This window comes from Lissotriton helveticus, chromosome 9 (genome assembly GCF_964261635.1).
Source record: "Lissotriton helveticus chromosome 9, aLisHel1.1, whole genome shotgun sequence".
Taxonomy (NCBI): Eukaryota; Metazoa; Chordata; class Amphibia; order Caudata; family Salamandridae; genus Lissotriton; species Lissotriton helveticus.
In genome coordinates, this window is record NC_136070.1 from 918,032,662 (window position 1) to 918,047,345 (window position 14,684).

Sequence of the window (14,684 nt, forward strand, 5' to 3'; positions counted from 1 at the left end):
ATCAGCTGAAGACTTTGTTTGCTACATCTTCCGTGGGGTACAGGTGCTACGATGTCTTCTGGGCCTGTTTTCCTGTTCTGCACTCCCTGCTTTATTAGAGCTTCTCTGCATGCTGCATCCTGTGTTTATCTGCTTAAACCTGGAAACTGCTGATTTCTAACTTTTTTGGTGCCCTGCCAAAGCCTTTTTATCGGTTTGGTGAACTTTTCTGGACCAACGGCCATCTTCTTTTTATTCTACAGCTGGTGCCTGGATACTGCTTATGACGTGGATCACAACTGTTGCCTGGTGATTTCTATTGATGTGTAACCGGATACTGCTGCAACGCTATACGTTTCTTCCGCTCCTTACTTTGGCTGTGCTGTGTGTCATCACGCCGGCGGCCATTTTGGTGCAAGTTATTTTCTTTCTTTACCGCGTCTGTTCACCTGAAGATTTACTGCGTCAATTGCAACTTAAGGCACATCAGGACGTGTGTCACCAGTATTTCCTCACACAGTACTGAGCACACCTCATTGAATGCTCTCCCGTACGTGATTTTCACGCTCATAAATTAATACATTTTCATCTGCAAACAGGTAGGAAAGCCTGTTCATTTTCGGTGACAGGCACACCTTGACTGTTATTTCTACAGCCTGCTTCCTTACGGTGACAGGCACACCTGGTATTTATATATTTAATGTGTACTTTATAATATTAATCCTCCACAGCCTGTGTTCTCTCAGTAACAGGCACATGTTATGCTCTATTTTCTTTTTATTTAGTTTACAAGAGTAACATGTACATTCCTTCGGCTACTATAAAAAATTATTTCCCTGTTTTGCTACATTATCTTATATACTTTATACGTTTATTTTTACAATTGTATTGCTATTGTTTCATCATTATGCAAATTGATCCACCCTCTAAATTTTTACAAACAAAAGGAGAACCACCCATTCCATGGACAAGATGGAATGGGGAATTTATCACCTATCTAAAAGCTATTGATGGAAAACACATGTCTACTGAGAGGAAAAAGAACATCTTTCTTCACTGCTTAGGTTCTGAAGGGCAGGTGGTTTATAGGAGTCTTCCTCCTATCAGATCGGAGGGTGATCACAACGTTTATGATGAAGCCATTTTGCGTATAGAGGGCAGATTTGAACCAACGACAAGTGTTGCTCTCAAGCGGTTTAAATTTTACACCAGGGCTCAAGAAGAGGGTGAGAGTTTCGATAATTTTCGTACTGCCTTACGTGAGTTGTCCTTGCATTGTAACTTTGGTTTGATAACTGACGAAATGATCGGGGACCAAATCTTCGTTCATGTAAGGAGTAAGAAAGTACAGGAGTAACTGTGGATAATGGGCGATCTTAATTTGGAGGCTGCCATTAGTACAGCTAAGGCCTTACAGCAGTCCGATAAGTGGATAAAGTCGCTCAATAAAAAAAACGAATCTTCCACGTCCAGTGAGGTCAACACTATTAACTCTAGCACCTCTAAGGAGTACTGCAGCAACAGAACTGACTAGTATTAAACAAATTTAGTGCTATAGGTGTGGGAATCTTGACCATATAGCTTCTTTTCCACGCTGTCCTGCTATTGGTAAAGAATGCAATAGGTGTGGACGTTTAGGACATTTTTCTAAAATGTGTAAGAATACTATGAGGGGTGCCCAGAACTCCAAGAAACCGGTACTGCCTTCTTCTAAATTCTCAAAAGAGAAGGTTTCTTGTGTCACTTGAAATCTTTTGTCTTGTGATCAGCTTCAGGGTGACTTAGAGTCTGGCATTGTGGTTTCGATCCAAGATTCCTTTGATGTCTCAGAGGCTGATAAGATTTCTTCTCCTAAATGCAGTATATGTCTTATGGGGAGAAAGTTGGAACTAATGGCAGACTCTGGATCTCCTTGGACTATAATCACATAAGATTATTGCTTGGAATCCTTGGGAGAATTAGTTGATCTCAATCTATTATGCAAGCCTGATATTGTGGCGCAGAATTTTGATGGTTCCTACATTGATTTTATGGGCTTCAAGGAAGTACTTCATGAATTCAAGGGTAATTCTGCCACCATCAAGTTATACATAGCTTTCAAAGGTGTTAAAGTCTTGGGCTGGTGTGACCAGGCCAGATTGGGTATTCTGTTGAATCCTAGAAGCAAAGAACCTGTTTATGTCCTGGCTTTATCTTCTACAGGTACTAATTTCACTGATTTATTTACTAATGTATTCTCAGATGATCTTGGCTAACTTATTGGTTTTAGTCACAAGATCAAAGTCAAAGAAGGTGCTGTTCCTGTGAAACAGAAATTAACTCCCATCAGCATTAGGACTGAATTAAAGAACATGTTAGATGAAATGGTTGAGAATGGTATAATTGAGGAAATTGAGTCCTCAGAATAGGTTTCTCCCATTGTTTTAGCCCAAAAACCTGATAAAAAAAATTGGGTTATGTGTTGATTTGAGGGCGTTGAATGCAAGTTTGGTCGCAGATTGCCACCCTCTTCCTAATATTAACAAGATGGTATGCATGTTGGATGGTGCCTGAATTTTTTCCACTCTTGATCTTCGATCGGCTTACCACCAAATTGAACTCACTGGCGATTGCAAACATTTCCCTGCCTTTATCACACCCCATGGGCTTTTTCAATTCAAGAGGATGCCTTTTGGTCTTGCCTCAGCCGCATTTGTGTTTCAGTTGGCCATGTACCACATTTTTAAAGATGTCAGCAAATTTGTTAGATGCTTCAAGGATGATATCCTAATTTTTTCCAAAAATGAAGATAATTACCATCATCTTAAAGAAGTTTGTACCAGATTAGAAAAGTGTGCTTTGACACTTAAAGCTGGCAAATGCAAATCTGTGGAGTATCTAGGTCACACACTTTCGGGTAATGGTGTAGTGCCAAAAAAATCCTTGGTTGATGCCATCATCAATGCACCTGCGCCTTACAATAAAGAGAAACTCCTCTCTTTAGCGGGCCTATGTGAATATTATAGTAAATTTATACAGAACTTTGGCACCAAGATGGAGCCCCTTAGAGAATCGACTAGAAAGTCTAATGAGTTTGTCTGGTCAGAAAAAGAAGAAACAGCTTTCAGACAAATCAAAAACAAAATTGCTAATGCGCCAACTCTGAAGTCATTCTGCCTAAATAAGAGATGCATTATCACTGTAGATGCCAGTCTTTATGGTCTTGGGGGAGTTCTTAGCCAGTGTTCAGGAAAGGAAGAGTGGTATGTGGCTTTTGCTTCTAGAACCCTTTCTGTTACTGAGAGGAGATATGCTGTGATTGAGAGAGAGTTGTTGGTGTGGATTTGGCCATTGAACATTTTCGCAACTATGTGTGGGGAACTGACTTACTCTTAGAACTGATCATAAGCCCCTTGCTGGCATATTATCCCCAGGGGGAGGATGGAATTCTACTGCCTGTGTAGCCGGCCTCACATCCAGACTACAGGAATATGATTTTGAGCTGTTGTATGTACCTTGCAGGAGCAATGTCACGGCTGATTTTCTTTCTACGTTGCCGTGTCCTGATGAGTGTGAATTTCGGGATGAACAGGAAGTGGACATAGTTGCTACTGTCAAGGATTTTTTTATTTCAGGAGTTTTTGAGCTCGTCTGAAACTGAGTGGACGGCTGAGATGAATAAGGATGATGTGTGTCGAGGTACTTTATTTGTTGAAAATCTTTTTATTAACTTTGCTTAAGGTTTCATACAATACACAGCAGTGTTACATTGTACATTTGAGGACAAAATCTGCAGTATCATGGGCTGGTAACAACAATCCCCCCCTATTCCACCGTGCCCCACATAACCGGATATCTGCGCCAGGGCCCCCACACCCTGCTCCATTTCCTAATATAACCTCTGTATTTATAGATCGTTTCCTCCGCCCTCTGGCACCAATCCAGTTCCCTTAGCCATTGGTCCCACTGTGGGGTAGCCTGCGCCGGCCCCCCCCCCGGCTACTGGCTATATTTTGTTTCGCCACCCCTGCGGCTTTCGCTAGCCAAATCTCTTTGTACCTGGACAAGTCCGTGGCTCCTTTGATCATTAGCAGTAACCACCTTGGATCCAACGGTACAGGCAATCCCACTACTGTTGCCATCATTTGTGCAACCCTGGTTCAGAAGGGCACTATGTATGGGCATTCCCACAATATGTGGATGAAGGTACCCTCCCCCTGGCATCTCCTGACACACAGCGAAGACAGGCTCCTCCCCCATGAGAACAGGTGGGCACGCGGGTAGTTCACCCGGTGCAATAATTTAAGTTGCACTAGGCGGAACCTAATTCGAATTGCAATTTTGCAGGGGCTTTGAAAGGCATCTTGCCAATCCTCATCCTCCAGGCTTCCAATGTCAACCTCCCATCTTGCGCGCAGCGACACCAGCGGGTCAGGCATGTTGTTAATGAGCTTGCGGTAGATGGTAGATGTGGGTTTCTCTGGAATAGTGTCAAGTAGGAGCCTGTCCTCTAAAGGGGAGTATTCTTGGAGCGAAACGTCCGTGTGCACACGTGATCGCAGGGCATGCCATGGCGCAGGTAGTGATTGTGCTGGGAGTCATGGAGTTGGTATTCTTTTTTAAGGTAGGCAAAGGATCTAGGAGCGCACCCCTTCCATACATCGCCCAGGTAGTCTATCCCAACCAGCCTCCATCCCTTGAAGCCTGTTAGTCTTGACACCTCAGCTAGCTGGTCGCCAAACCAGAGCGGTGTCCTGCAGTCAAGGTATTATTGAATGTGTGAAAAATGGTTGGCCCAGAGAAAAGTCTGCCAATGCCGACATTGCCCCTTTTTGTCGTGTCTCTGATGAGATTTAAGACATTGGTGGTTTGCTTTTCAAAGGAGGGAAGATCATCCCTCCGGCTTCTTTGCAAAACAGGAGTTTACTTCTCGCTCACCAAGGACACTTAGGTATGTCCTCAATGAAACGGCTTATATGGGCCAACTTTTGGTGGCCTGGACTTGACAAAATGGTGGATAGGTCTATCAGAGAATGCCCTGAATGCATCAGCAGTGATAAAATGCTTCAAGTTTCTTCTGCCCCTCTTAAACCAGTTTCTTGGCCTCAGTGCCCTTGGCAAAAAGTGGCTTTCGATATTTCAGGTCCCTTCAAACACTTGCCTCCAAATGCCCGTTTTGCTCTTGTCATTGTGGACTATCACTCCAAGTGGGCGGAGGTCAAGTTTGTTGTTAATGCCTCTACTCAAATAATTATCACTTTTTTCAAAGACGTTTCTGCACAAGAGGGTTCCCCCGAGGTTCTTGTAACGGATAATGGGGTACAACTCACATCACGTGAGATGGAAAGTTTTCTCCAAATGTGTAATATCAAACATGTGACTACATCCTTATATGAACCAAGAGAAAATGGCCAAGTGGAACTGCTTAACCGTGTACTCAAGGAAGGTATTCAGTCAGCTGGCATGTCCAATGAGTCTTGGAGAAAGGTTGTAAGAAACAAATTATGGATGTATCGTATCACGCCTCATTCAGTGACTGGAGTTAGTCCTTTCAGACTTCTCAAGGACAGAGAATCTATTTCTGAAATTTGTCCTTGGTGGATCAAAAAAGTTATTAAGGTTGATGAATGTGTTGATGTGAATCTGATTGATAAGCGGGTGGAAAGTAAGCAAAACAAGATGAAAATTTTGTTTGAATCCAAAATGAATGTTAAAGTTCCAGATTTTTCTGTGTGAGAATAAGAAAACCTGGTTTCCTGGTGAAAGGTACTTCCAAGTTTAGTCATCCTATTAAAATTGTTAAGGTTTGTAAGAACAGTGTAATTACTCAGGATGGTAGAATATGGAATGTAAGGAGAGTTGCCAAATGCAAGTCTTTAGGTCTCTCTTCAGATAGAGATGAAGTTTCACTGTTACATGATTTCCCTGATTCCAATTGTAACTTATCGTTCCACCCAATCTGTGGTATCCAGAGTTAAAAATAATGATCAACTCAAGTTTTTACCTGCCAGGTATTTGTCTTGATTTCCTGAATTCCTTTCTCTTCCCTTTTCTTTGGTAAGATGTGTTGAATTCTCCGGTCTTTCCTGGTTTTCCCCTTCCCCTCCTTTGCCTGGAACATGGAACTCTGTAAGTGCGTTGTACAATTTATGTTCGAGTTCTCTTGTGAGTCAGTTATTGCCTCAACCTTGTTTGATATGGTTGTACTATGCCTCTTCAAGAATAAACCTCTAATTTTACTTACCTTCTGGAGCCTCGTTCTTACACAAGGGTATTCATGAGTAAAATCAAATGCCTTTTATGAAAATTAGAAATAATTAAGTGAAAGTCAAAGTTTTGACATGGCAATAGGCCTGTAGTGTAGGAAGCACAGGGTGGGTGGTCTTTACTGGGCATAAGTAGCAACAAAATCGTAGACTTCATAATTGTTTTCGTTACAGCTCCAGAAGTAGGAAAATAGTAGTTGACTTTGGTTAAGGGTTCAATCAGCATCTCTATACAACCTTACAAAATGGCACTGAAAGACCATCTGGGCCCGGAGCTATATAAAAAAAAAAAATTAAACGCATCCCTTACTTCATCTACTAAAATTAGTTCTTCTAGTGTCAAAATTGAATTAAACTATCGAAATGGAGACTTGTTAAGTATAGGTATCCTGGATGTCATGAGTTAGCTCTTGGGAGAGTATGACGAGTGGTAATCAGTGTGGAACACATTCATGACTAGTAGTATCGTTCTGCCTAATATCAAAGTCTTCACAGTGGCGTTTATAAAGGTTTGTGTCTAGATTTTCTCAAGTTTAAGTCAGCAGCCAATGCAGCTTTAGTTTCTCCTTTATATTATTTCTGGAATGTATGTAGCATTTTCTCTAGCTCGACCTTTCAATAAGAACTGTTCTTATTTATCCTTCACCTTTCCATGTTCCCTACAGGTTCGGGAGCAGCATTTGGAATTATGTTGGGATTCAGACTACTGCGTATGGGCCTCAAGATATATTTTCTCTGTCTTGCCAGGTTTTACAAGTTAGATGTGTCTGCAATTAATTCTCCCTAAACTACCTAGCGCCTTCACTGCGTCCCAGATCACACCATACATTTTCTTTAAGGTATAATACCATAGTTTTCTTAAATGATGTTTCGAAGACTGAAACACTAATGCCAATTTTGTTGAAAGACCAGTGCTTACACAAAGGGATTGACCAGTTCATCTAAATCCAAACTTGAATGACTGGGACATGGCAGACAGTACCTAGGACACATGATCTGTGGACTCTACTGTAGGCCAGCTTCGCCAAAGGTCAATTAGATCTAGATCAGGTTTGCTTTGCCAGAGATTGTGGTGACTTTTGGGCACTCTGCTGGGTCAAATATGTTTATCGAGGCCTGTTATGCAGTACTGAAATCTAAGTGCAACTTGCTAACATGCAATTGTGCTATTGACAGTAAGGTATTTGCATACAACTTCTCTTTGGTCGTTGAGGGCTTTTATTGGAAACAAGGTAATAGGAATCCAGCCTTTCGTGCTCACAAATTCCACCATATAAACTCACCTATCTAGCTAGGCACCATTTCATCCCATTCATATGCTTACTCTGTGAGATTGTTCAAGTGATCTATCCTCATTTCAGCTTTCTATAGAGTGACCGGTCTCACAAAGCCCTTGAATTCCTGTGGCACAGCCTTCCTCAATTGTTGTGTTCAAATATAGCTATCTGCTTTATTAGACTGGGGCCTTCAGCTCCTGATCAAGAGGCCATGTTTCAGGGGCCACCTGTAGGATCCCATGCACCTTACGACTTAAGGTGCTCATCTCATTTTTGCTGATTTAGTATGCTTTTCTTGACAGTTTTCAGGGCTTTATTCTAGGACTTCAAAAAAAGGTGTTTGGAGAATGTGTGTGATAGAGCAGCTAATCCATTTTCTGCCAAGAACCCAGTCAAGAGCTAAGAATAGTCCCTGCTGTAGCCTTCAAGTAAATCAGTTTTAGTAGTTTCAACAGTATCCTGGGGTTTAGCTATTCATTTCTGGTCTTGCTGCAGACAACCAGCCACTTCTCTTTCCACGTTTAATCATGCTCTCAGGCGCAGTACTCCACTGGAGAAGGAGTGTCCTCCACTTCTGCTTTGGGAGATGTGGGGAATATGGGCAAGTGAAAGGGAGGTGGAGCATAGCCTTCCTCAGTTGGTGGAAGTTCAGGTGGCGCTTACTGTAGGCAGGTTCTTGGTTGTGTAGAGCCTTGTGTGCATGGGTCAGCAGCTTGAAATGGCATTTCTTCTGTACGGGGAGACAGTGGAGTATCCTGAGTTGGGGTGTGATGTAGGTTTATCGGGGAAGTCAGAGGAAGAGTCTGGCTATGGCATTCTGTATGGTCTCAAGCCTCTGTAGGAGGTGTGGCGATTCCTACTTAGTGGGTATTGCCATAGTCCAATCGGCTGATGATGATAGCTTGTGCTGTGGTGCATCTCGTATGTAGGGGCAGCCACTTGCAGATCTTGCGTAGCATGCACAGAATGAGGAAGCAGGTGTAGAAGACAGCGTTGATATGTAATTTCATGGTGAGCTTGTTGTCAATGATGATTTCAAGGTTTCTGGCATAGCTAAGGGAGTGGGTGGGAGTCCTAGGTATGAAGGCCACCAGGAGTCATTCCATGTTGCCAAAGATCAGTATTTCAGTCTTGCCTGTGCTTATCTGTAGGCAGTTCTTCATCCAATTGGTGTCATTTGTCATGCATCTGTGGAAGCTGGTTCTGGTGGTGGTGGGGTTGTTAATGAGTGGGTAGATGAGTTCGGTGTAATCTGCATAGGAAATTATGTTCAGACCATGGGATCCAATAATGTTGGCCAGTGGGGTCAATATGCATTGGAGAGCGTGGAACTGAGGGATGAGCACTGGGGACACCGCATGTGATGTCGTTGGGCTCAGAGGTCAAATATGGGAGGTTGATCCTCTGGGTTTTTACAGTGAGGATTGCGTTCCCTTGGATGCTGATGTGGTGGAATATTTCGATCAGTGTGTGGTGGGATACAGTGTAGAAGGCTGCCAAGATGTCAAAGAGGATAAAAACTGCTGTTTCTCCTTGGTTGAGGAGGGTTCAGATGTAGTCGGTGGTGGAGATCAGTGCAGTTTCCATGCTGTCATTGCTGTGGAAACCGGATTGGGAGTCGCCAAGTAGCTGATTATGCTACAGGTGTGTCATGAGTTGATTATCTTTTTCAGTACCTTCGCTGGGAATGTGGCCACTTATCTACTCCCTTACTGAGACTGCTCACTGTCACCTTCCAGTGCTGAGATGTGAAGCCTCACCCATTCACAGCCTTAGGGGATCTAGCTAGTCAGAATGACTGCGTGCTTGCAATGAAATTATTTAGGCCCACAATGAACACAACTTTAGAAGAACATACAAATACTTTATTCTATATTTTTATAAAAGTTTCTCTGTTTAAAAAACTTAATTATTTCAATGATAAATTAAGTTTCTCTAAAATATTAAAAAATGTAATCAATCTCTAGATGAGCTATTGGATGAAATATATAAATACTTGTATATGTAAATATTTAAGTAATACACAATAAACCTCTACTCTTCTTATTCAGTTCCAAGCATTCACATCTTGATAATACATGCGTACTGGGAAATTCACAAATCCATAAATATAATATCCTACGATTATCCCAGGATCCTCTAATTTTTAATACCAGAAATTCGGCTACTCGAAACATGGTGGGGGTGAGGGACGGAAGCTGGAAAAGTTGGGAAAGACCACAACTATACATTTGTGGGTATTTCTAAACTCCTCTCGGACCTTTTTGGAAATCGTCATAAAAAACAGCAGTCAAAGGCTTAAATATTCCCCCTTCTAGAGTTGTAATAGAAACGGATCCCCCCCCCAGATTTGAAAGAGGTGTAAGAGAAAAGGTTTCTCCACATGGAAAATGAAATTTTAGTAGTAATTCTGGAAACATGTGCCTGGTGCAGAAAGTACTTAGAGGCACAGATGTAAATTTTCACCCATATTTTCGCTTTTTTGTTGTAGAATAGGTCCATTGTTTTTGGCTAACTGGCAGAAATTTGGTGGCAGCCGGCACAGATCAGTGGTGGCGGGCGGGTACAGTGAGGGATGGATAAATAAATATTCAACTTACCTCCTCGACGCGTTTCTCCTCTGGCTGGAACAAGGCACAGGAAGCACCCAAGCTGAGGGTCCCCTGAGCCAATCACAATGCTGCATTGCAGCGTTGATTGGTCTGAGCGCCAAACCACAGTTCTCAGATGGGGACATGGAGTCTGGGCATGTGCTCCACCCAGGCTGTATCGCAGCCTGGTTGGAGAACAATAAAACTGCACTGTGAATGACCATCTAAGCCCACACTAGGAATAACCTTTACTTCAGTAATTCACAGTGGAATCTGCACATCTCACTACACTCTGTATCAGAATCAGTATTTCCTTGTGTGTGTACCACAAGGGCAGTGCCTGTATTAGATTGACAGCACAAGGGCTACACCCCCATGGCAGGATAAAAAATACACTGCGTTTAAGAGAAACACAAACCAACGCCATACTTTATTGAGCCAACACCAACCAAAAGGAAATCAGTAACAGATCATATTAGAAAACTAGAGGTGGAGGGTCGTGGTCACGCACCGCAGCAAGATGGCGGCTCCGACCTGAGCTCCGCTTGAAAGCGGAACTCTTCTAAAGAATTCACTCGCTTTCCTGGGCTTTTTGCTATAGCGGATGCAGGACTGATGTATGAAGGCTTGGAGCGGCATACGGAGCTGCTCTGAACGCATTTCCTTCATTTGAGGAGCCGGCGGCGGTGATAGTGCCTCAGCCTAGCGTGAGCGGGCGCCATTTTGTAGCTGCCGCTCACTGCAATTTTCCTAAGGGAAACCGGCGTTTTTGGCTTTCAAGTGCACTGCAACGTGTTCTTTTACTTTTCTTTTTGAGCTGCCTGCTATGGACTGTGACTTTTGCTAAAGGAATATGAATATTCCAATTTTCATTTTCTTTTACATCGCTTTTGACTCTAATATGTAGAGACTGTTCTTTTTACCACATCCTCCTTTTAATTTGTCTCTCTCGAGCAACAATATTAGTCACTGGCTTATTATGTATGGACATGTTCTACAATATTGCCGCTTGCTACGTTTTTTTTATCTTCTGATATCCTCTTCATACAAAATGAATGCGACTACCTTTTTCTCTTTGTCACACCTTCCAGCCTTTTAGGTAATTACATGTTTGTTCTACTAAACGGATGACCACGTTGTTTTTCTTGGTCCTTTTCAATAAATGTTAGAGTGCGGATGAAGGGTGACAATTTTTCTCTGCTTCATGTCATTTTAAAAAAAATGTTGGCTGGACCCTCACCGTTCTGTGATGTGTTCTTACTAAGCTTATGGGCAGACTGAAATCTTTACTAAAAGTTTCCTCTCGTACACCACGACATTTCAAGATGGCTAGTGAAGCTCAGCTTTCTTGATACCATTTTGGATGAGGTGAGGGGGTTGAAATCTTTTATGTCTAACACTAATGAGAAACTTCAGCAAATAGAAGATAGATGGATTAATATGGAAGCTAAGGTTCTTGATATGGAGCAACGCATTAGTGATCTACATGATGTATCTGCTACAATTCTAATTTTGGAAGGAAATGAGTCTTAAACTTCACACTGAGGACCTTGAGAATCGTAATAGACAGAATAGTCTACGTCTCTATGGACTACCAGAAAATCTTGTAGGTCCAGATATGCTTCTTTTCCTAAAGAAATTCCTGTCAGAACTTTTAAATCTTCCTCCAGAACCTTCATTAAATATCCAACATGCACATTGTCTTGGTCACCTCCAGGCAAATGCTTCCAGACCCAGAGGAATCATTATGTTGTTTTTGGAATTTACTGATCTCATGCGTGTCCTCTCAGCAGCCAAAGTGAAACGTCACCTCATATTGCCTGGTCACAACATCTATCTATCACAGGTTCTCTCTAATGCCACTAATACAAGGAGAAAGGAGTGTGTGACTCTTCGTCCTCAGCTGAGACAATTGAATATTCGTTATGGTATTCTTCATCCTTGCCTGTGTAAAATTACTCATGAGGGTTCCACACGTTCTTTTGATGATCCTGCAAAATTTAGGTCTTTTCTACAAAGCCTTCCAACAAATTCTGCCGTTGTTTCTCCTCATCCTCTCTAAGTTTCTTGCATCCTCTCTATATCACATTCGTTATGGCCGTTTATAACTTTACTCTTTATCTTCCTCTCTGTCGTTTCATCTTCCGTCAGTGCTGTTGCGTCCCATGCTTCAGTCATTGCTGTTTCCTCTTCGTTCTGGATCTTTCCTTGATCTATCTTCTTTTTCTACTATTCTTTATTCTTCTTACTTTTTTCTTTCTGTTTTTATGTATGCTCCCTTTACTTGATGATGTTCCGTTTGTTGCATGTGTTCATTAGTGTTGTTTATTGGTATAGAACATATCTTTTCTCTTCTTACATGTGGTGTTTTTCTCCTTCCAGCTATTTTCCTGAAGTGTATCTTCCCCCTGCAGGTATTACCCCTCCAGCCTTCCAATATGTGTACTGCTGTCATGTGGAATGTTCGTGGTCTTGGAAACCCCGTCAAAAGACCAAAGGTACTTTCTCATTTATCAAAATTAAATTCTCAGTTCTCTTTCATTCAAGAAATGCATTGTACTGAAGCAGAATCGCTTACGCTTAAAAGACAATGGGTGGCTCAAGTTGTTTACTCTCCATCTAATAAAAAGGGAGGTGTTGCTATATTGTTTCATAAGTCATTGCATGCACAAATTCTCTCTACACAAAGTGATACTGATGGACAATGGGTAATGGCTAAGGTTGTTATACAAAATAAATAAATAATTTTATTGAATATTTATAGGCCAGTTAGACCACACCTGGAATTTTGGAATGGTAATAAGATTTTACTTTCTTCCATTGATTGTCCGAATAATATTGTTGCTGGCGATTTTAATCAATGGATAGATCCCTTTTCTGATAGACAATTTAAGTGTAAATTTAATCCAGACAAATCCCACAAAGCTTTTCAATCTGCCTTTGCCTCTCGTTCATTATATGATGTTCGGAAGACTTGTAACCCTGATTCCCTTGATTTTTTCTTTTTCTCCAATGTTCATCAAACTCAGTCTAGAATTGATTATATCTTGGTTAATAAATCCCTACTTTCCTCTATTCAATCCTAGGAGATTGGATCTATTTTCATTTATGATCGCGCACCTGTCTCTACTGTTTTGGACTTTTCCCTAAGTTCCCCACAATTTGGCCGTTGGAAACGTAATAATTTTTATTATCCAATACCACTTTTGTTACAGAAGCCACTGCTTTTTTTAATGATCAAATTTAACAAAGCCTCAGACATTTCTCTCTCTAAAAATTGGGATGACTTTAAGGTCTCCTTCCGTGCCTTTACCGTTTCATATGCAGCAAAAAAAAAAAGAAGAAAATGCATGTAATAAGTATACAGCTTTATTACAACTCAAACTATTGGAACATACTTATTTTACTTCTAAATCTCCCTCTGCTCTTCATGAAATAAGGCCAAATCTGAACTGAACTTAAACTTGGTACGGTTGAAGTTTGCAATGCCCTTCTTAAAATTCAATCTAAATATGATGGGGGCCAAAATAAAGCTGGTAAGAAGCTGGCCAGTTACTTAAAAATGTAATCTGAACGTAAAAATATTGGGAACATTTTAAATGAATCTACAAAAAGCCTAGCATCCTCGGATGAGGATATTGCAACTATATTTCATGAATATTACCAATCACTATCTGATGATATGAATCCCTCTAATCAAAATTTAAATACCTTTTTTTTTCAAGCCTTCCTTGCCTGATAGACTTATTAGAAAGAGAAGTTACTCTTCAAGAGATAACGGATGATATTAAATCTTTTAAAAAAAATACAAAAATAAAATAAAATCGAAAGCACCAGGTCCAGATGGCCTTTTTGTTGAATTTTATTCTACTTTTTTCTCAATTTTTGTTCCCAAACTTTTGGCTCTTTTTAATTCATTCATTGTTTAATCTAAAGCCTCTTGTTCCTTTAGGGAAGCCTTGATCATTCTCATTCCCAAATCTGATAAGAATCACTCCCTTTGTAATACCTATCGTTCCATTTTACTAATCAACTATGAATGCAAGATATTTGCTAAAATTCTCGCATCTAGTCTTGAAACTGTTATCCCTTTATTGGTCAAAACTGACCAGGCTGGTTTTTTTAAGGGCAGATTGGCCACAGATAATGCACGTATGTTCGCCAATGTCATTTCCTTTGGGAAAAAATTCAAAGTACCACTTGCAGCATTGTCCTTCGATGCCGAAAAGGCTTTTGATCAAATTAATTGGCAATTTATGTTTAAAACACTTCAATGGTTTGGTCCAACGTTCATTCCGTATGTTAAACTATTACATTCCTGTCCCCCGTGCTAGTATTTCTGTGAATAATCGTTCCTCCAAAAATGTTTCTTTATCTAGGGGCACTCGTCAGGGTTGTCCTCTCTCTCTCCTGTTATTTGTTTTAGGTCTTGAACCCTTCCTTGAACGTATCTGTGTCAATACAAATATTTCTGGCTTCACTCATAACTCTATTGAGACCAAATATCAGCTTATGCTCACAATATATTAATATATATGTCTAAACCCCACACGTCCCTTCCTCCCTTTTTGGATGAGGTTCAATTATATTCT

General features: G+C 41.1%; 1 protein-coding gene across 3 annotated transcripts in view; it reads right to left on the bottom strand.

Moving 5' to 3' along the window:
* The window catches only part of LOC144783056 (uncharacterized), a 690,025-nt gene that overhangs the window by 461,421 nt on the left and 213,920 nt on the right, over positions 1-14,684 (bottom strand). The gene's annotated exons all lie outside the window — the stretch shown is intronic.